At 34.1% G+C, this 23045-nt stretch overlaps 1 protein-coding gene across 1 annotated transcript in view; it reads left to right on the top strand.

Annotated features, from left to right (window-relative positions):
• The window catches only part of LOC105257029 (UPF0489 protein C5orf22 homolog), a 580793-nt gene that overhangs the window by 297996 nt on the left and 259752 nt on the right, over positions 1-23045 (top strand). The gene's annotated exons all lie outside the window — the stretch shown is intronic.

Raw genomic sequence — 23045 nt, 5'->3', positions numbered from 1 at the left:
CTGGCAGACATTTCCTGCATCAACCGTTGCGCAAATGTCGATACGGATTTTCAGCAAGCGTCATAGGAATACCTTGTGCCTAACTAAAAGCGAGAGAGCTGGATTAATTATCGGAAATATTTTTAAATCGAAGTATGTCTTTTCCCGATACATATATCGTTTTTTCGAATATTTCAGAATTTCAAGATTTCTATCGAGAGATGTATATATCATTAATTTATACATATTTTATTTTGATTTTTTACAAGATCTCTTCGGTGTAACGACTTTTCTTTATATTTAAATGTAATCAAAAAGATACTTATTTACATATACTTGCATAGATATTAAACAATATTCATTACTGCAGTATATTAATCGAAAATAAATATATAATTATTTCGGGTTCTTCGAATTTTCAACAATATAACAAGATAAACATAAGTTCTAAAACAGAAGAAAAATGTGGAGCATACGCATCTTTTTGCAATTTTTATTCGTGGGCCAACTGTACAACTATTAACAGAAGTGGATTCGTGCAGAGAGCGGTCTTTCTGGTAAGTGGTCTGAGACTCCCTGGCTTCTACATCGGCTTCCTCGATAGAGCGCAAACATCGACCGAACGAGAAGCTCGGCGCTCACTCTACCGACTTCCCACGGCTGTTGACATGTTTTGTGTTCATTAGTCGACTCTCGAGAGTCCAGAACCTGTAACCGTTGCATAGTTCCATACCACGCAGACACATATACATATACACACATTTCATAGATGTGCATGTACACGCATGTGCGCGCACATTGTTCCACAACCTCTTGCCACAGCGTGAGAATGGTCACGCTTCCCCGTCACGATGCTCCCAGACCTTCGCAAAATATCCCATAATCTTAAAAATTTGCTATTTGTGCGACGATGTCAATGTCACTCTTTAAAACATTTCTCTTTTTTTGGAACGTTTTTCTGTCAATATCAGCTGAAATATCATCCTCAATATCCGCTTGATGTATAGCTTGATTATTATGTAATAACTTAAATGAGGAAAATTTCGAGGAGATAAAACTTACATGTCAAATCTGTATTTACTGCGGAAACGGCCATTTTCAACATCGATATCTGTCAAGATTAATCAGTTTTCGATTAATGTATGAGACATGTGACATGTTGCTATGCACGGTTGGCCGCAATAACTTATGATGTGGGGCAAAAATATTCATCAATATCTTAAGATAAATAATAAAGTAAAAAATACATAGATTTTTAATATAACTTTGCTTAGTTGTTTTTGAGTTTACTAAAATTATATGACTAATCTAATACTTCTGAACATTCAAATGATAAAAAAAATGAGAACACTTCAGAGGGAAATAGTTTTATTTGCATGAAAAGCTATCTATTTATCTTTCATTTTATTACTTCAGATATCGCCTCATCAATACTATTGAAACTATATTAGCATATAAAAATATTGATCAAATTATCTTGACATCATGCGATTAGATATTAATCATGCTCACGCTATCACGCGTGAAAATAGATTCTGTAAAAATAGCAAGCTCGCGATTATCGTGTTTCGCTATTTCTAAATCGGCAATCTGTTGCACTGTTCGAAGATATAATGAAAACATCGAACCTAAGAGCCATGACTGCAACCATTAATTCTTGCATCTTCCATCACGATCTTCACAGCAATCATTAATTCTTGCACCTTCCATCTTGTTCGTTCTGAAGCACGATTATCTTGACTGCTCGGTGATGGTATGCAAGACCTTTTAATGGAATGGTTAACGCTTCATCCGGATACAAATATCATGTTTAACAAGAAACGTTCTTTTTAATCTAATTTAAACGTATAAATAGGCTATTTGTACGTTAGTGGTGTCGTTAGATTTTTTAAAATATTGTAAATAACATCTCTCGATACATTCCTGACAAATCTTCTATTAACATAAATGGATATCTTGGTACATAATCAAAATCACATCGTGATTAATTTTTGCCAAACAAAAACATACTTTCATTTTTATTTTAATCATAGCACGCGCATTTGTAGCAATGCCAAATATCGACAAATCTATTTGCGGTATTGCAGTCGTGTCATTAATATGACCTCGAATCTCCCCAGCTGATGACTCAAAAATACATACATAGATATTCAGTTGCGTCAAATGGAAGATTTTCATTTTCTTGCTTAATGCTGTGATTGCATTTTTATGGAATTGATCGATTGCAGTTATGATGAAAGCAGTGAAAAAGATTATAAAGTCAAAATTATCGCCACAAATTTATATATATATGCAAATATATGTTTAATTTAATTCCGCCAAAAGTTATTCGTTTTTATGATATCTAGTTTTTTTGGCAAAAGAGAACTTTTTTTCTGATTTTTTACATATTGTAATTTTTCCTCTAGTTTATATATCGCGGTTTATATTTCACAATCACTCTTTACTGTTCTTTTCGCGTCATCTTTTAATTTTGCTTGCGTGGAAGATGTGATTAAATCATTCTGCAAGAATTTCCGTGAAAGGAAGGTTACTCGCTTCGTTGATGACCGCAACATTTCCTTCCTCTTGGGGCATTTGTATTTATTCGAAAAAAATATTATAAATATATTAATGCGAAATGAATACATCAACTCATTAATTCTTTGATTTTTCTCATAACTATGCAAATCGTGCGAATTGCGCGTGTAATAGAAATAGACTCTTGATAATACTTTATTTGGCTGGTACACATTATGTAACTATAGAGTAGATAACAAATCACGAGCCTGCACTCAACTATTAATCTTTTGACGTTATTTGCAGTGAATTTCAGACGAAAGTTTCGATATAATATTTACGTAATGTAACATCCATATGATCAATTTCCCACATATTTCTTCTTGCGAATTAGAAATCATTCGCTGAACTGTTTATCAACAAATCTCAAGGAGAGGAAAGAATTCCTCCAGTGAACAGGTTTTGTAAATAATTCTGTGAGATTTCACACCAGGGATGCATTGCTGGTACTATTATTATCATCATTATTAACGGCTATTTGTTGAACATAAGCAAATACATCGTGCATAACTAATAACGGTTATTATTCACTGCTAATGGGTAAAATTAATCTTTGATATGAGATCACTCGATAGACTTTCGATCTAAATGCCGTGGCATGGCATACAAGACAAGGCAATTTTATGGCGCAATATCATGAAAATTATTTCTGGCCTATATACATATATATTCTAAGTATATAAATAATCGTATAAAATACATTGGAAAGAAAGAAACGCGAAAAAAATTATCCAAAAGACACACTTGAACATAGTGACGTGATTGTATATATTATTTATTGTTTAAATCGTTTTCTTGCACCAACAATATATTTTACAAAAAAAATATAATTTAAATATTATAATATAATTTAGACTGAAAATATATATAATGTCTCTCTGCTGTTTCTATGTGTTTTTTTCATAATTACAATTCTTATTTTGTCAAACGATAAAATAATTAACATTTCGTATAAATAAAAGATCGTTATTGCTTATAAAATTTTTTAATTTTACTATAAAAAAAATTTTATTATAGCCAACTATTTAGTTTTAATATGTAAGATATGTAATTTTTCTGGCAGAATAGTAAATTTTATTCGAAAAAAATTAATTGTTGTTTTATAAAGCAAATATAAAAAAAATTTAACATAATTCAATATGCGTGTTTCAAGATTAAATTGTTTTTTTAATATCTTCTTAAGATAATATTTGTGGTTCCAAAATGTACGTAAGAACTAGTATAAATTATGGAAATATATATTAGATATTAAGAAAGTAGAAAGTTTGCAACATTGTTTACATGTTTTCCATAAAATTTACGTTTCTAAATTTATAGAGCAATATCTGTTCATCATGTATCATATATATATCACAATAATAGAGTTACAAAGAATTACGAACTATAAGATCGTATATTGTTAGCTGCTTGCGTGCTTGTTTGCTACATCTATTCAGGAATTGTCCCATTGTCGGAAATAATAACTCCCGGAAACATGAAGACCTCGAAAACTTCGTACATCCGAGACATCTAATCCAAACTATGGGCTGAGAAGAAAAGCAAATTCACGCAAACACAAATTTCATAAACATTTAGTAATTTCCGTCATTTCTCACAGAACTTTACTTTATTATCATAACAAATAAATATTTTATTAAGATAATATATCAATTATAGAATAAATTAACAAAGTGACACTATTGAAAATATAACACATAAATATATTGTACGATTTCGATTACTTTGAAGATGTATTACATCAAAGTAAAACAATAATACAAAGTAAAACAATAATACAAAGAATTATCTTTTGTAATTTTTTTTAAATATTTCTTATTTTACGGTTATTAAGATAAATAAAGGCTCGTTCAAAAATTAATTTTCTTTGAAACTAACGTATCTTTACTTGAAGTTCTTTAGTTTTATCGAGAGAGTCGAGCAAGATAACTCATCGATATGGAAAAATGCCGGTGAGTCATTAGCCACGTGCGTCTTAACTATCAACATGGAAACTAATAATATGCACATTTGAAGTTGTGCATCTCGTTTTCCTCACACCTAAGCAGATTATAAGCACTTACATCGGATTAATGGTCGCGTTCTTGACTTACACATAAACATCATCTTAAGTTACACATAAACATCATCTCGCATGTTTTCAAGGCGAAGGATGTAGTTAATATGTATGCCTTATCTAAAATCTTGAAATGATTATATATTTTCAAATGCTAATTGCAGCAAAATAAATTATTACAATTTATATTGCAACGTAGAAAGAATAGACAGACCTTAAAATATCGAAAGTAAATTAGAAATTTTTCATTGTCACATGCCATATTATTGAAGTTTTACAGATAATAAATGATTTCCTACAACTAAATCTTATTATATATGATTGTGCTGATAAAATTTCATAATATTTTGAAGAGAAAGTAATCGCACAATAAATTATATTGATTTCAATGATAAGATTAATATCATTTATTTTACTGCTTCTTTATTAAATATTACTTAAGTGATTCAATTGAAAATTCAATTTGACAATTTGTCTTTTTTTCAAATGTGTAGCCGATCTAAATCAAATTTTTTAAATTTAAATATTTTGAATATAATAGAAATGTTTATATTTAATTTTTATATTGAATTATATGATATTTTAGACACTATTTTGACTTACAGTTTCATTATGCATGAATTAATGATTATCTTCGACATTCTCATGTTATTCTTATTTACATTTATCATAATGAAATATTATTTTTACCAATCAGATATATAATGTCATTAAAGAATTTTTTCTACAGCATATATACTTTCTCCAATTTATAATTACATAATTACAAATGTTATATATTACGTTTCAAAATTGTTTAAAATATTTAAGTTTCTTTTCTATTTTCGAGATGAACGATATAATATATCATTGTTCAAAATTTTAATTTTTTTTAGAGAACTTATCTTTTAATAGTTAATCAACAGCATAAATAAATGACGACGATAGTAGAAATGTACTGTAATTTATTCAGCTTGTACGCATCGAGTGTACATAAAGAATGTATGTAAAGTATTGTTGGTATGTGAGAAGAGAACATGCGTAATATGTTTTTGTATACTTCGTTTTTCGAAGTAAACACTCAGCATTAGGCTAATATATGCATCCCCAACTTCAGTCATTTATTTAAACTTCGCCACGTGTAGCTTCAACGGTGCGTTACAAGGCACAGTACAGTTACCTTCTTTATTACCCAAGGTCCGTGTTGGAAGTCAAATCAAGTAAATTATTAGTGAAAATCAATTTATAAATTATTCATTTTATATTTCTGTTCACCGTTCAATAGATTTACAATTTTCGCACGAAAAAATCGTCTATTAAAAATTTAAATACGGTGTTATCAATATTTCATTAGTTTATCTTAAGTTCAACTTCATTGTATATTAAAATACTGTCATTATCATGCGCAATTAGAAATAATAAATGATTATTGATATTAATGATGAACATGAAATATGTTAAAACATCATAAAAATTCTCAATCATTGCTACTTATCGTTATGTAAGGTCTGCGTGTACATGATAATATAATGTGTTTTAAACGAGGAGAAGGTGTCGCGATAAGAACGTAATGATTTTCGTCTCATCTCCAACTGTTCGCGGAATGTGCATAAACACGTCAGATGTCGTAAGCTATCTCTCCGTAAAAGTTCTCCATAAAAGTAACACACCGATCCTTATCGAAGTCTGATTGGAATTCGTCGCTTTTCCGCGTCCAGGCGGGGCATCCGTCATCGCAGATTCGAGGATGGCAATTCTTCGAGCGCGAAAAAATATCGCGATGATTCATGCGCCGCGGTTATGCACACGTCGGGCATCGATAGACCCGGAGTTGCGAGGGACGCGTGTCGTTGGCCTGTCGTACTTCCTTTCCCGTAGGCCCCGGGAAGTCTATTCAGAGGCTACGCCACGACGCGACGTCCAGCATCCACGTAGGGTCCGGAACGCTCCATGGTGATTACCATATTGCATGTCACATTGTCGGCGCGCCCCACGAAGAAGAGAGACGACGGAGAGAAAAAGGAGAAGGAGGAGGAAGAGGAGGCAGAGGAGGCGAAAGAGGAAGAGGAAGAGAAGGAGGATCAATTCTGAAGAGAGATGGCAACGGTACAGGATGAAGGAGAAACGCGCGCGAGGAGGATGTGGACGCTAACCGCATTGCAATATACCCAAGGGCACGGCATCTATAAACCACCGCAATTCTATCTGCATCCCTCCCGAGCGTATATAACTCCCCACCACCGGGTTAAGCCTTTTATAGTCCTTTCGAATAGTGGATCCTGTGCCTCTCTTCTACTTATTCTTTGCCTCCGGCTCGTTCTTTCTTCCGCAGCGTGGTCGAAGTTCCGTTTTCGCCTCTTCCGTATCCTCGCTGCTAATCGCATTGACGTCATTTTTAACGCTGCTGGTGATACTCGCTTTGTTTAATTCTATGTCCGTGATTTTCACGACGAAAGCGTTATTAATCGTGTTTGAAAAATAAATCGCTTGCTTGATCGATGATTTGCGGATGTTGCATCGTGTTAGTTATTACAAGTTTTATTAATTTTATTATTTTTAGTATTATTATTTTTAGTATTTATTATTTTAGTATTTTTTTAAATTATTTTAACTAGAACTGACGAGATATATAAATGATGTAAAAGCACGATATATAATTAAGCAAAATATTTTGATTGCATAGAATGACTTAATTTACAAATTAGTGAGAGAGGCAAATTACTGTAATAATTATTAAATTATCAGATGTCGATCGAGATGAGAGAAATCTTGAGATACCAGTCTTGTAAACGTCAGAAGCAAAACAAAAAGTCCGCGCAACTGACGCGACAAGTCAGTTTAATATGACGGACTGTTCCTTCACGTATATAGGGTATACAAGGAGAGAGATATTCTCACGCAGCAAAGAAGAAATAATTCTTTTATCGCAATATCCTGCCAGATGTGAGATGAACGGCACAAACAGGCTAGGAACAGGACGAAGAGAAGAAAGAATGTAAGGTAAACAGATATAGCACGAAAGGTGCAGACGGTAGAAGAGCTAGGCTGAGTGAGTAAAAGTATACGTCAACAATTGCGATGACTTTAATAATTATTTTAATTTTCTGGTATGTATTTCCGAATTCCCTACCCTTCCCTACGTCTTTCTTACATGCATATGTCATAGTATTTGCAAGTTAATGCAATTATCTACCGCATACACAGAGAAAAATATCATTCTACTGCCAGGAAAAGCGATTACTCAGTTTATTTTTCTCTTTTTAAGTAATAGTTTTCTTGAACAAAGAATATATTCTTGATAATAATCTTAAAATATATTCATCACAAGTGTTAAAAAATCTCATTATCATATACTCAAAAGAAGAATTTATTTTCTCTTCAAGAATATCGTAAAGTTGTATCAAAGAAAAGTCAAACTTACTTTACGTCAACTCTTGTAGTAAGCAAATCAAATTTTTGTTTTAATTAAATATTCTTGATTAAAATACTGCACTTACTAAAATTTAGAATATATTCAATTAAATTTAATGCTTGTGGTAAACTTATGATATATTAAGTATATCATACAAACTTATGATATACTTAAAATGAATAATATTTACTTGAATACAGTATGCATTTTTTCTGTGTATCGTCTTTGAAAATAAAATATTAGCCTACATGTCAAGCCGTTTTGCGTCAAGCGGAACGAAACGTGGAAATATTATAATCGACAGACCATGCGAAATCGCGAAGTGAAAAAAACGAAAATTAGCGAAACAACAATGAGTCGATCTTCAATAGAAAGTATAGAGAATTATATTTTTGCGCGCAATATTAGAGAGATATTTAAAATAAGTCTGAGAGAGCAGGATTTTTGAAAGTTTCAGACTACTCGAGACACATATTTCTGATATTTATCTCTCTTGAATTTTATTTTAAATATTGATAAAAAATGTCGCAAGAGACATCGCATTACTAGTTGCAAGTTTTAAATTTGGTTAAGTAATAGATGGTTGCCGCAATTTTCGTTCTTCAAAATAGATAGTTATGATAATATCCCGTACCTTCACGTGTACGGTCTTGAATTATACATGGCAACGCGTATGTACGCAATCGCCCCGGGGCACGCAGATTTTTAAGTTAATGATATAAGTGCCGAAGGGGCACGCCCCGTTTACACGTACGTACGAATGTGGACGAGACGTGGACCGCGATCAATTACTTCAATTACATCGATCGCTTCGCGTGTGTGGCGAGGCATTATATAAATTTCTAATCCCCGTGTATGTACCAAATAACATGAAATCGTTCCGCCGTCATTATTGAGAATTTTAAGCTATATATTCCACCGTGCCATCGGCAATCATTAAACATTACATCGGGACATTATCATTACATCGTGCAAGAGTCAGGCCAATATTGGATTTTGCTAAACATCATTATTCAGAGTTTAAGTACATACGTATCGATATATGTTCCTTATCAAATCATGCAATCATTATTTTCATATTTTCAAGTCTAGTCTATGAAGCCGGTCAAACTGTCTTTCTTCTCATTAAAAGGAACAAAATGAATATGTGATCACTTTATCATTACCTCAAACCTACTTTCACCATAATTACAATATAAATATATGTAAATAAAAATTTCGTGCAAAAAATCTATATATTATTTCTATTTTCAGAGAAATTAATTTCGGAAATATATGTTAGCTTTGCCGAATTAATACCGATTAATCGAAAAGTATTATACTGCATATCTATATATCTAATATATCTTTCTGCGAGTACAATCAGCCATGAATCGTCATTTATTGAGCTTTCACGAAGATTAATTTCAAAGAGCGGACGCAACTGATACATCGGCTGATTTTGATGCCCGGACAGCGAACGAATGACCGACTCACTAACGACTGGAGCGATGAACCGTAGGTAGGACTGCTACCACGATATGGTGCCTTCTGGTACGAAAACATCATTAACAGCATTTAAATACGCAGAATGCCTCTGGCATGACATGCCATCGTCTAACGAGCGAGCGGGAGAGTTACGACTAGCTGCTCTGTTTACGTTTACGATATCACGACGTTTACGGACGAAGGAAATGTTCGCTATTAGCGCGGGATTATCCGTTCGTATAGCAGCGACACGCTAATTCCTATGATTTCCGTCTCCCCCCTCCTCCCCCTCCTTACCGTCCTCTCTTCCGTGCACTTATATGATATCTCCTCGTGTCTCTTCCTCCCACTTTTGATTGTTCGCCTCAAGGCCGAACTTTTCTTCGTTCCTCTTCGCTCGATGTCGGCATGCTTTCTAAAAGTTTCTTTCCCTTTCGTTTTCTCTCACCTCTTCCTCCCTCTTTCTTCCTTCCTTCGGTACCTTCTTCTTCCCCTCCTGCTTCCTCGGTCCCAACAGGTATATTTCCTTCTCTTGGTTGTGTTCTTCCAGGTATCTCGCACATCCACCATGTGATTACCGTAATTTTCTCGGCGCTACGTCACGTTACTCTGTCCTCTGCTTCTTTTGGATTCTTTGGAAGTGCGGATTTGTGAGAGAGAGATTCATAAAAAACATTCATATTTGGAGCTTTCCGAAAGAAATTGATTGAACTTGTGCGTATAAATCCGTTCTATTTATTTTATATATTATTGAATGGCAAATCATAATTGGAAATGAATTCTAGAATTCCTCGATCTTACAGTTACGGATTTTTTTATTATTATTGACCGTGTTTATCTCTCAAATATAATTCTTTCTCTCATTTTTAAAATTTTAAAATTAATTATATTTTATAATTTCTTGCTACTCGCATATATTTTAAAATTTTGTCAAGATATATTAGAAATGAATAAATGCCGAGTAATCATTATATATTTATATTTGAAAAAATTACTCGAATATGAAATCAAATCGAAAAACGTGAATGATAATTTTGATACATCTGATATACGAAATCTTTACGAATGCGATCTAGCACGGCGAGATATTTTCCACGAATCGTACATTAATGACTCCCGACTGATTGATCATGAGAAAATGAGCGTACCGTTAAAAGACGGTTTTTACGTTGACATTCAAAGTGTATAATCGTTCCTTCTGAGGTTGTAGTTTTCGCAAACGAGATCTAATTCCCAGCTGTCCTACTCATATCCAACGTTCTTTTCCATACTCGCTTGTTTCCATCTCCTCGTCCCCGGATCCCACGTTAGACGAGCAAGACTACCTCGGTCTCGACGCGGTCCGTAGCTCAACTCGTGCACGTACGTGTGTCATTTGCGTGAGTCTCGCCCGTCGCAACGTGTGTTTTTCCACGTAATGCTCCGTGAAACGGGCAATCACGTTGCATTACCGTGGCCATTAAGCGGCCGCGCTGCGGGGCGATGCAGAAAACTACATATGCCCGGACCCTGCCTCTCGTACGGGCCGCGCAAAACGGCTGCTGCCGAGGGAGAGGAATCGAGGCGAAGGAGGAGGAACACAAGTAGCCATTATTAATTCGTGCGTCCGTTTCCTGCCGGGTGCTCGCTCTATTCCCTTTTCCCCGATGAAGACGAAACGATCGTCCACTTTCTCTGTTCTCTCTCCTTCTCCCGCTCTCCACCTTTCGCTGTCGTTCATGGTGTCTCGTTTGCGCAAATTACGACGGCCGACTTGCGGATTCTGAGTACAATGGACCGCTTGACTATTGCCCCCGTTGACGTTTGTACTGCTTTCGTAAATTCTCTATTTTCCGCGGACCATTTGCGATGAGATATCCTCACGATTATGCGGCTCTCTCCTTTAATAACAAATATATAGTGCCGCGTGAACTCTGGGGAGACGGAAAGTAACATAGAAGAGGATGTTAAAAGTATGAAAAATGAAAAATTCGAGAATCAATGTGAACTCGTTTGCAAAACATCAGGTAGAAGAAGTTATTACGTTGCAATTGCATCACGATAAAATTAATTTTTTTATTGCTCTCCCAGTGGTATTATAGTAGCGCTTAGATCTCTTTGATGTGGGTACCAGCTGTCGGTTCCATCAATAGAGCGGCTTATCTCTGCCACGTACTTATCACTAAACGAGTGAATTATATCTTGCAAGTTTAGATCGACTACGTGTAATCTTCGATGATACGTGCGATACATCGAGATAAAACTGACATTAACGATGCGAGACTATATTACTCGAGATCTACTTCTCTGGCATTCCGTAATGCGCTCTCTGTGATCACGATCGCTTCGGTAATCGGTCTGGTAATGTAATGAGTATCATTAAGCGACATTCACTTAATTCAATTATTATCATACCGCTCTCCGCACGCTCTCTGCTCTCTCCTTTTCCCTGCCTCTCTCTCTTTCTCTAGTACACGCTCCGGCATAAATTCTGCAATCACGATTAGAGCCGAGGCCTGACTAATGCGCTGGGGAATTATTCTATTAGAGCGGAATCGCATTAGAGACTCACGGTCTTAGAAAAATTCTCGCCTCGAGTGCACCTACGGCTAATAGGATGCCTATTAGGTGCACGAAGTTGGATTGCGACTTTTGAAGCATATATCGTTCATAATCAAGAATACTATGCGGCAAGAAGACGATAATATTTGAAGATGTTGCACGTATTGTTGGACATAAAATAGCACATACTGATAAAAAAATAGTTGTAATTACTATAAATATAGTTATTTTTAGCGCCAACAATAAAATTGAAGTTATTACAACGTACAAGGTTATTATTATCAATTATTATTATAATAGTAATAATTACAAAAATAGAAATATTTTTCTCAAAAATAGAGCTATTTTTTTATTATGCAATTATAGCTGGCTCCTTTTTTCAATGCATAACTTTAATTTATCAGCGATTATAATAATTTTTTAATGCAATCGATTTGTATCATTAAGACGTTTTGAGTTGACTTATCATTCTTTTCTTAAGACACGCATTTTCCTATCTCGTTTTTTTAAAATAATATAAAATAAAAAAATTATATTTTCGAAAATTTATTTAAATTGCCTTTTGCGAACGCGATACGTGCTTTTATTTTAAATTTTATCAACATTTGTATTACTCGATATCCGAGGCTTTCATTCGTACCGATAAATTTATCAAGTGATCGCAATTTCACAATGTATAAGTATATCGTGGCTACGACGCCGCTAAGTTATCGCACGAATTTGTCATCCCTTCCTCGAGGACAATAATGATTGTGTAAATTTCTCTCGTTAAAAGCCAAGGAAGCGATAATTCTCGCGTGCAACGGTAATTCACGTTCGGCTAGGCAGCATAATACGTGCCGCACGACGTTCCAAGTAGACCTGGGCACGGCATCGACTTTGACATTAGCTCAGACCGCGGCAATATCGTTAAATAAATGCCCCAGGGATACCACGACCTTTGCTCCGCCCTGCTGGAATAGTTTTCAGAATGTGTCACCATGTGGATAGCGACATTATTTCAGATCGAAACTACACTTCGTATATTAAACGGTATATTGCGATTGTATAAAACATGAAAATTTTATTTACATTGATATAATATATGTTTCTCTGATATTATTTTCATAAATTTTTGATATTATCTTAATAAATTTTTAAGCCATTATATAAAATCTTTTATATTTGCAAAAAAGCAAATTTATTAAGCAAAAGAATGATAAGTATTTTTTATGAAAATCTTTAATGTCGCGAAAAAATTGTGTAAACAAATTTTATAACTGATATAAAATTATTTCATATATATTTATACGCGCTGCTTTTTAAAATAGATGAGAATTATAAATATTTATATAAGTTACTCATATCTTATCTATACAAACTAACATTTTTTTACTCTAATTCTGGTTTTGACGAATTTAAATTTGAATTTCTTTGAATTTTCCTTATTCGAAATCTCCTATTTTGTCATACATGCGAATAAAAAAATGATAAAATAAATTCCTTATGTCAAGAAAGGCGACTAGAGATAATATGCCGACAAAAGCATTAGGCGTGCAATGATAATTCTTGTTCAATCGAGCGATATGCCATAAACTACAGCGATCTGACTATGGCCATGCCCGAGATCAGCTTTGACATTAACACGGTCCACGTTATTACTGTCGGATAAATGCCCCAGGTATATATCGACCTTTGCTCTATCCGGCGCAAACATTTTTTTTTAAGTCGAGTTACTTTGACGTACGTTCATTTTCATTCTTGCTTATGTGACATTTTTACCATTACTATCTATATTACTATCTATATTAAGTTTCACTTAATCATTTTACTAAAATAAGTTGTCTTATACTTTGATATACCCTTCAAATTACAATGTTATCAAGCTGAATATTGCAAAGTCTATCTTATAATAGGTGATGTGATTTGATTGATAGATGATGAAGACATTTTTTAATATTAAATTAATGTATTGGAGAGTGATAAACATACTAGAAGCAATTCGCAATTCGATGAATAAATATTATATCTAACACACAATTTCTGATATTTCATTTGAATAATGAAAATGTAGGTTTGGCAAGCATATCATTCTAAAGTATTCAAATATTAGAAATTGTGGGTTAGGCATAGAGCTTTGAGTTAAGATTGTAAGTGGTCATTTTTTTGTATTTTTCGTGTAATAACTCACAATAACTCTCGTGTAATAACTCACAATACTACAATTACTCTTATTCACAAACTCTTGAAAATTATATGAAATAGTAGACGAATGTCTGTATTCACGTGTCAGACACACGATAATCGTATCGGTATCGTGTGAAACTCTAATATTTAAACCATATCGAGGTAAAGCAAGAACAACATATCGTTTTCTATCGTTGGAAAATCATCTAGATTGCATAAGAGGGTAAATGCTCGAGAGAAATAATTCGGGATTGCTGAAACGATTACGAATAGAAGGACATCGCAATATTGGTCACATATTTGGCAAATAGTCGCCATCAAATCCGCTTTTTTATCGCTTTATTAATATTAACTATTATCGAGCCGATGCGAGCTTGCAACGCGCTCGTTTAATTAACCAATTTATATTATCATGTGAAACCACTAGGAATCTCGTAGAGACGAGCGTATCGTATTCTATTTCGATCTTGTGTACAGGGTGTCGCGAAATAAGGTGAGATGCGTTGAAATTGCATTACACCTAATTACGGATAAAATAATGCTGAGTAAACGCGATCACTGCTGTTCACTGTATGTTCACTGCTAATACAGATAGTGTGTTAATACATATAGCGATGAAACGATGATAACGCACCGTTTTAAGAACCATTAGGATAACGTGTGTTTATGGACAAAATTTAATTAGTAATAACAGTGTTGACGTCAACAGATAGAGCGAATTCTGAAATTGCTGCAAACTGTGTGTAGATAATTGCGTCTAATATATTGTATCTCTATATAAGAAACATTTCTGTAAAGATAGAGGCGATCTAAACGATCTAAACGATCCAAACGAGCGTTTCTCAATCTCCAATCTTGATAATTATACAATAATCCTGCATCGAGTATTCTATCAAACGTGCAATAAAAGACTTGGATCTCTTAAAAAACAATTAATGATAGCAATGACGGGAACTACGGAGTCGAGCTAAATAAGCGCTTATCGCGATACAAAATCTCCACAGCAGTTGTTGCCGACGTCGTGCGCGCCCAAAATTATATCCCCGTTACGCATCCTTTGATCTCCGATCGACGAATGCGTGGAGCAAGAAAAATGGTTTCCTCTCTTAGCCTCGCATTATCATTAATCAGGTTACAGCGTAACGAACGTATCAGGGAAGTGGGAGGCAAATTATCTGCGTTCTCAGCTGCCTGCTTCTCGGCTCATTCCAACGATGCGTACGCGATCGTCGGCCAATGATGCAACTTGAAATGATCGATTGTTCGTGGAAGATCGAGAGCTTGACATTTCGTTTTACGCGTCCATCTCGGGGGACCACCCGGTAGATACTCGAGGCGTGCACAACTAATGTAACCAGCTTCTTATGCAGCGCACACGTACACACCCTTATTCTCAAGGACATTTCTCGAGTGCAGCAGGATGCATCGCGTATAACGCGTGAAGGAAAATGATATCACAGCTGAATATTCATCGTGGTACGGTTCACCGATTAGATCTGTCCGATCGCGGGTATTTATCAGTATTACCTGATTATAATTCGCGGCCGATTACGTATCCAGGTTGTAACTCGGGCGTAGTTAAAGCGCTCAAGTTAGCTCAACGATTTTCATACTCGACTGATATAAACCCCGTTCTATTCCCGTTCTGCTAAATGGGCTTAACAGACACGAAATGAACTGGACTTACTCGCGGATAGAGGCCGACCTGAGTTGATTGCTGGGATTATCGAGCGGCCTGTGACAGTGATGTGTCGTTTATACGTAACAGTAACTTGTACAAGGGAATCGTGTGTCGCCGAGAAATTGATACGGAAACTTTCGCAATAATTTTGTGATATACGATCCTAGAAGCTTAACCAGATGTGATTTGTGAAATAAGGGAGACATGAAGGAAGGCATCCGCCTGTATGCCACGTTTGCTCGAGGTGCAATGTGATGAAATTTAATACGAGAGAATAAACGCGAACAGAATGAAAATAGAAATTGGATTTTACCGCATAAAAAATATATCGCGCTATTATTTTTTTAATTCATTAAAATAACTGTGAAAATTTTTCAAATTTTAATAATAATTACATAAAAAAGATATGTATCTGAAAAAAATGTTGATGTTTAATAAAAAGATCATCAATTTCTTTAAAATTTGTATATATATATATATATATTATATATTTCGATATAGTTAGAAATTAAATTTGCTCGAAAGAAGTCGTTTCTTCTATTCCGTTTTCGCATAATCTTATTTAAAAACAATTATACAAAATTGCTATAAATTCTGAAGCAACAAACAAAAAAATTCATTTCTTGCTAATATATTTTGATAAAGCGCTAAATCTTTGTATTTCTCTTTAATTATTATTAAAATGCAATACGCGACAATAAAATAATTATTACAATTATTTCCTATGCCTATCTAGGAAATAATATAAAAAAATCAGTTTTAAAAAATATCAAAATTATAAATAACTTATTTCCCTACAAATAATTGGAATATGATAATAATACTCTTTCGCGTTAATGTTCCATTGAAATTAATTAGAATCACACATGAGAAAGATTTTTAATTAGTTCAATCAGCTTATCGAGAGAGTGATTTCAAGCATTTGCGTGCTTAGAGTCAGAAATGTCGCCGTTTCGTTTTCATCTACAACGACCCATTGCATGCATGAAATCGGGGTGCGGCAATAGATCCCCTTTGTTTTATCGTCCTTTTTTTCTTTTTGATATACATAGCATGACCAATTTTCACTTACCATTTATTCTATCCTTTTTTAAAAGATTTATCTCTCTTTTCGCATCAGGTGTGTTTTTGCACTATTATTATTACCCTCTATCCATTTGGCAAATTGATTTTACACGCGAGCGTAAAGTAGACTGAATTACTCTAATAAAATGATCTTGAATAATGAGATAAAAGATATGCGGAAATATAGACATTAAGTAATTGACATTATAATTATTATATATTAATCATCATTACATGTATATTATATTTAAAAAAAAAACCATTTTTTTACTATAAAATTTGCGGTAAATTATTTTAAATGTGTTTTGGCAAATAATATCAATATTGTCTATAGTTTTAATACATTATTACTAATAAACTATTAATGAACAAATATAATTGAATAAATCCATTTATATTAATATGTTTTAATAATGTTTAAATAATAAATAACATTATGCACATCAACGTTATAATAACACGTAGAATTATTTCAAAATTTTAAATCTATATGTATGTAATAAACGTATTGTATTTATATATTTTACAATAAGTAAATGTTATCTTTTATTTTATGTGTGTAATAAATGCACTCTATTTATATATTTTACAATAAGTAAAATATATAAATAGAATACATTTACTAGTAATTATAAGTAAAATATATAAATAGAATACACACATAAAATAAAAGATTGTGATTCTTGAGAATATTTTTATATAACTTTTATATAACTTATAAGTACACAGAATTTTTATTCATCGAATGTGCGATTTTCTACAATCTAACACATACTTGTGATTACTGTTGGTGAGTAGTCCATATAACCACACATACGTAGGACGATCTCAAGTCACAGTAAACAACGGATTTTCCTTTATTCTTCCAGCTTCTCCACAAAATTAATCTGTAAACGAGCCAACACTTTTTTATCTGTTTTCTATTTCGAGTAAGAAGACAAGAAACATTATATAAATACTAAATACATATCTGTCGCGTATAATTCGCACACGTACAAATATTATTTACGTACATTGTCCGCGAAAGCATTTTACGAAGATGTGTGTTCGAGCAAAAAAATCATTTCTTTTTCGCTCGTGTACTTACACAATATTACTTACGATCGAAAATGGATACGGAAAATCGTTTCGAAGGAAGATCCTGCAGACACACGCTCGAATCAGACAGTGATAAATTTCGCGATCCACGACAGATACCGGACAAAGATGTCGACTTGACGCTCGAAATGCGCGGAAGCGTCTCTGATTAATCTAACCAATCAGAGCAAAGAGTACATTTGTTCATCCCTTCGTCCCGGCTGACCAATCAAACGCTTCGAAACATTAGTAGCGATAATTCGAAACACTCAATCTATCACAGTATTTATTTCGCAGTTCAATCGCAGAAAAAACGCTATTATTATTAACAGTGTCAATCGACAATGTTACACGACTCTTTCCTATAATACGAGTGTGTTACAACAATATTATTCTCGTAAATACGGTGCCCTCGCGTCCTTAAACATGCCCGGCGCTTTGTACTTGGTACGAAGTTTGGCGCGAGATTTCGTCATCACGTGATCGAATTTTCTAGAACCGAAATCAGTTGCGGTCGTGCACGTCGGCGAGGTCGATCGCTTCTCCCGTTCCTCGCGTCTTTTTACCCGAAATCCGCGTGAATAGAGTGAACGAGTGTCGCGAATGCACCGAATCTAACAACGGACGATCAGTTGGACGCGAGGTGATCCTCGCGAGTGCGACTTACGTCTTTTCGGGACGCTATCTCCGAAAGCGAAGCTCAGTGTTTCGTCGAGTGATGCCCTTGGACAAAGCTATCTTCGTACACAGGATATTCGCGATGTTCCCTCGCTCGACGAGCTCCCCGAAGGCTCATCCGAAGATAGAGAATATCGAGGATCATCGATCGGGCCTCGAGAAGAATCGTCGCGACCGGATCACGATGGATTCGGGGCCCGCGATCGTTCACGAAAATTCAGTCGCCATTATGACGTCGCGCGTGACGTCACGAGACGCCATGTCGCTTTTCTTCTTCGCGAGGTGCGTTCACTTCACGTCTCGCGTCCCGGGCGAAATTCGCGGATGAACAAGTGTCGGGAGTGTCGAATCTAATAACGGATGATGGTGTCAGAATATTAATTCACCTTGAGAAATCGCGATTCACGCATTCTCGATACGCATTGTGCTCGGTTCGTTGTACAGTGTCCTTGGACGGTCCATCTTTAAAAACTGAATGTGTGTGTGTGTGTTTTGCGATGTCGCTTGTCCAGAAGTATCAAGGAACATCGGAGAATCATCGAGGATTCGTGATAGATAATCTTATCCGCCATATTCGCGTATAATTGCTCGTCATGGCCGACTTCGTGTCGTTCTTATTTTCGCAAAAATCGAGTGTATTACGCGATCGAGAGTGAATCTGCGAATGACGTATTTCAGGGCGTCATAATACACGATTAAACGCGTTTTTCGATATCCGCGAGCAGTGTCGATCGCGTCCTGTCACGAGTGGATCGTTCGTGTGAAGTGGATTTTTCTCGCTAATACAGTGTCAGCTCATCGGATTTATGAATAAAGAGGTAAGTCGAATGATCGTGGCTTTCGTTTTTTTTTTTCGCGACACGAGTGTCCTGTTCATAGACCTTAATACATTGGAATAAACTGCGCACTCTTATCACAAGTCACAGTTGGAGAGGGGAGGACGGTAAAAGAAAGAGAAATAGAGAGAGAGAGAGAGAGAGAGAGAGATATTCCCCTTGTCTAATCGTATAAATGATGGGAAGAAGACAAGTATAAGAACAAGAAAGCTTTTTTGTCCTCTCTTACTAATGGTGACATCTCATTTGCGGCGAATACGTAATGACATAAATTAAATCTGTGTTTACATCCCGTAGCGCTATCAATAGCAAAGTGAAATCAAAATTAAATTGAAAGTAGTGATGTATCTTATAATTATAAAATCTCTGAGTTAATCATTACTATCACAATTTATTTTGCGTATATAAAAAACACGGCGTAATTTTTCATGTCTGCATATTATTCGAGAAACAATTTTATTAATAATCCATAATACAATTTACTAATAAAATTAAGTACAATTACTAATGAAATTAATAATAAAATATTAAACTAAATACAATTTACTAATGAAATTAAGTATAATTATTAATGAAATTAATAATAAAATATTTTTTTAGTAATAATTGATTTTACTTTGTAAGCATTTCTCGAATAACAATTATGACATTTTCCTATAGAGTTAAAATCTTTAATAAGTTTTACATAACTTTTAATAAAGATAAGTTTTTCTAAACATGAAAAGAGAGGGATCTAGAATATAAATACAAAAAAATATTCAATTTTTTAACATTAAAATTCGCAATATATAAAAATGTATTACAGATCTTAGATTGTAACACACTACATAATTATATATTTCAGAATATGTTAAAAAAATATTATTTATTATCGTATTTATTAAATTTATTATTATTCTATTATATGGTATTTATGATTGATATTGCACAATCTTCACATTTTACTTTCGAAATTCGTGAAGCGTAAAAGATCTGGAAGGCGAAAACGAAACAACATCGTGGGCGTTTCATGATTTTCTGCCAGTTAATTTATGAAAAATATAATATTTAATGATTATTTCGTGCACGGTAAAACCATTAATATACTGAGAACATATGCATTTACTTTCAGTAATCGACGAGATCGAATCTTGTTTTGAGGAGATAATTTTTATATGCAGCATTATTAAACAAACTAAATTTCAACGCGTTAAATATTATATTATAATTTATTATACAAAATTACTATATTATTAAATATTATATTAAATTATATTAATCGATTTCATAATTATATTATATTATTATATTATATATTTATATAATTATTATTATATTATTATATATGTGTGTTTTCGATTTAATAATTATATTATATTAAATCGAAAACACACAAATTGAAAGCTTAATGCAAGAAGGAGGCAAGTTTTTCAAATGCTGCACTTTAGCTAAAATAAAAAGAGAGTTTAAAATGTATTTTTAAATTTAATCAAATATTCTGTTTTATGCTTGTATACTAATAATGCTACGTAATTCATCCTTCATGCGTATATTATGTGTTTATTGAGAAAGAAAAGTTTACTGATTTTTACTTCGAAGTCTTAAATTTTTCCTTCTGATATCGCGAAAGCGCAAGTCGAAAGAATATTTACAATCTATCTATCTAATACAAGGATATGTGGGCGATCGATTCATTCGGAGACGGGTCTATGAATTATAGACGTATGATACGTATACCGATTACGCAAGCAACCGGTCGCAAACTACTTGAAATAAATCGCTAATTATGCAGAATCGAATCATTGATATTACGATTGAATTTTTTGATGCGATATCGATTAGATTTATTTCCTTATTTTATTACATTTAATAATTCAAAAAATCAACATTAACTGATGTTGTTTGCAACATTAGCTGATGTAATTGATTGGTATTATGTTAAAATATGTGTTCCAGTGTTATATCATAAAAATATTGCTATCTCTGTTATTTTACATATAATATTAATATTAATATTATATTCGACGTATATTGATTCGATCTCATTTTTATTAGATTTTGTATGATAAAATAATTAAAATAAAATAATTAAAATAAAATAATTAAAATCAAAATAATTAAAGTTTTATTAAATAGAAAATATTTTAAAAAACAAAATAAATATATCAGAAATTAAACAAGGTTTATTATTATACGTCTCAATTATATAGCTTCTCTGAATCGAATGTAGTTATGTATATAATAAATGATAAAAATGTATCATTAATTTTATACGCGTTAAACTTCAATTTTTTAAAATAATTATAACAAGATTATAAATTTATCTTTACAATTTTATCGCTTTCATATTCAATCGTTTCCGTTTTATGACTCAAGAAAAACTTCTGCGAAATCGCATTAGTTTCCTGTGAAAAATAAACATTCCATAAAAATCTGAACGTACGATAACATCAAAATGATAATCGGATAATTAATGATCGTATCGCAACAACCTGCGGAATCTTTGGATTACCCGCATCCAATTATCAATTCTCATCAGCTTTATCGGAAATAGCAATACACGTCTTATGAATGAACGAGAAGCGAGTTCATGCGAGTTGACTTGCGCGAAATCCACGCTTTCTATATAATACTCGGCGAGGCCGCTTCTTACGACGGATCTCCACACAATGTTCCTTTTGCCGGGCCTCCAATGGTCTCCGGGATACACGAAGCCATTAATATTATTACCGAGCGAGAGCGTGTGGGTATCATTATCGCGGACGATAGAAAAAACGACTATCGAAAGAGGGACGTCGAGGAACAAGAAAGCGAGGAGGAGAAGGAGTCGCGGAAGGGAAGAGAAGAGGACGGCGAGAAGGAGGCAGCGGTGGTATCCTCGAGTAAGAGCACCTTTATACACTCGACTTGAGGAGGCTCCTCGATTACGCGGGCATTCGAAATTTTCGGGTCTCTTCCGACAGCGCCGGGAATCACCCTCGAAATTGATGTTGCCTGGCCACGCAATCTCGGGGCCGTTGAAACTGCTCGATTTTTCTCGCCTGCTCTCGTACGTCTCTCTTTCTTTCCAACCGCGGAAAGACGAAGAGGGAACATATTTATTATACTTGCCATGACCCCCGGGAGCGGCTCACGGGATCCGCGTGTTCGTCGCCACGAAGCACATGGCGAGGAAAGTAGTAAAGATTAATATCCTGCAAGAGAGACGCGAGAAGAAAAATGCGGCAAAGTTTAACAAAGTTTAGGCCGCGATGCGATTCATTTATTCAAAATGTCCACGAGGTAGATTTTCGCGAAATTGTTGAAGGGTAAACAAGCCACGCATTTGGAGAGATACTTTAGATATTTTAGTTTATGTACAGGACAAAAAATATTTACGAATACATGTGAATTTTGATTAATGTAATTTTATTTTTAATTGTGTGAGAGAGTTTCTAATTTAAATTCAAACACAGTGATATATCTTGATAGATGCGAGCGCAATATCAGCATATATAATGTAATTGAGAAGTTTATTAACAAAATAATGTGATATTTGCATTCGGTGAATCATCTATTAATCTGGCATTTCAT

This window comes from Camponotus floridanus, unplaced genomic scaffold (genome assembly GCF_003227725.1).
Source record: "Camponotus floridanus strain SB8 unplaced genomic scaffold, Cflo_v7.5 scaffold26, whole genome shotgun sequence".
NCBI classification, from domain to species: Eukaryota; Metazoa; Arthropoda; class Insecta; order Hymenoptera; family Formicidae; genus Camponotus; species Camponotus floridanus.
This window is presented reverse-complemented; position numbering and strand designations above follow the sequence as displayed.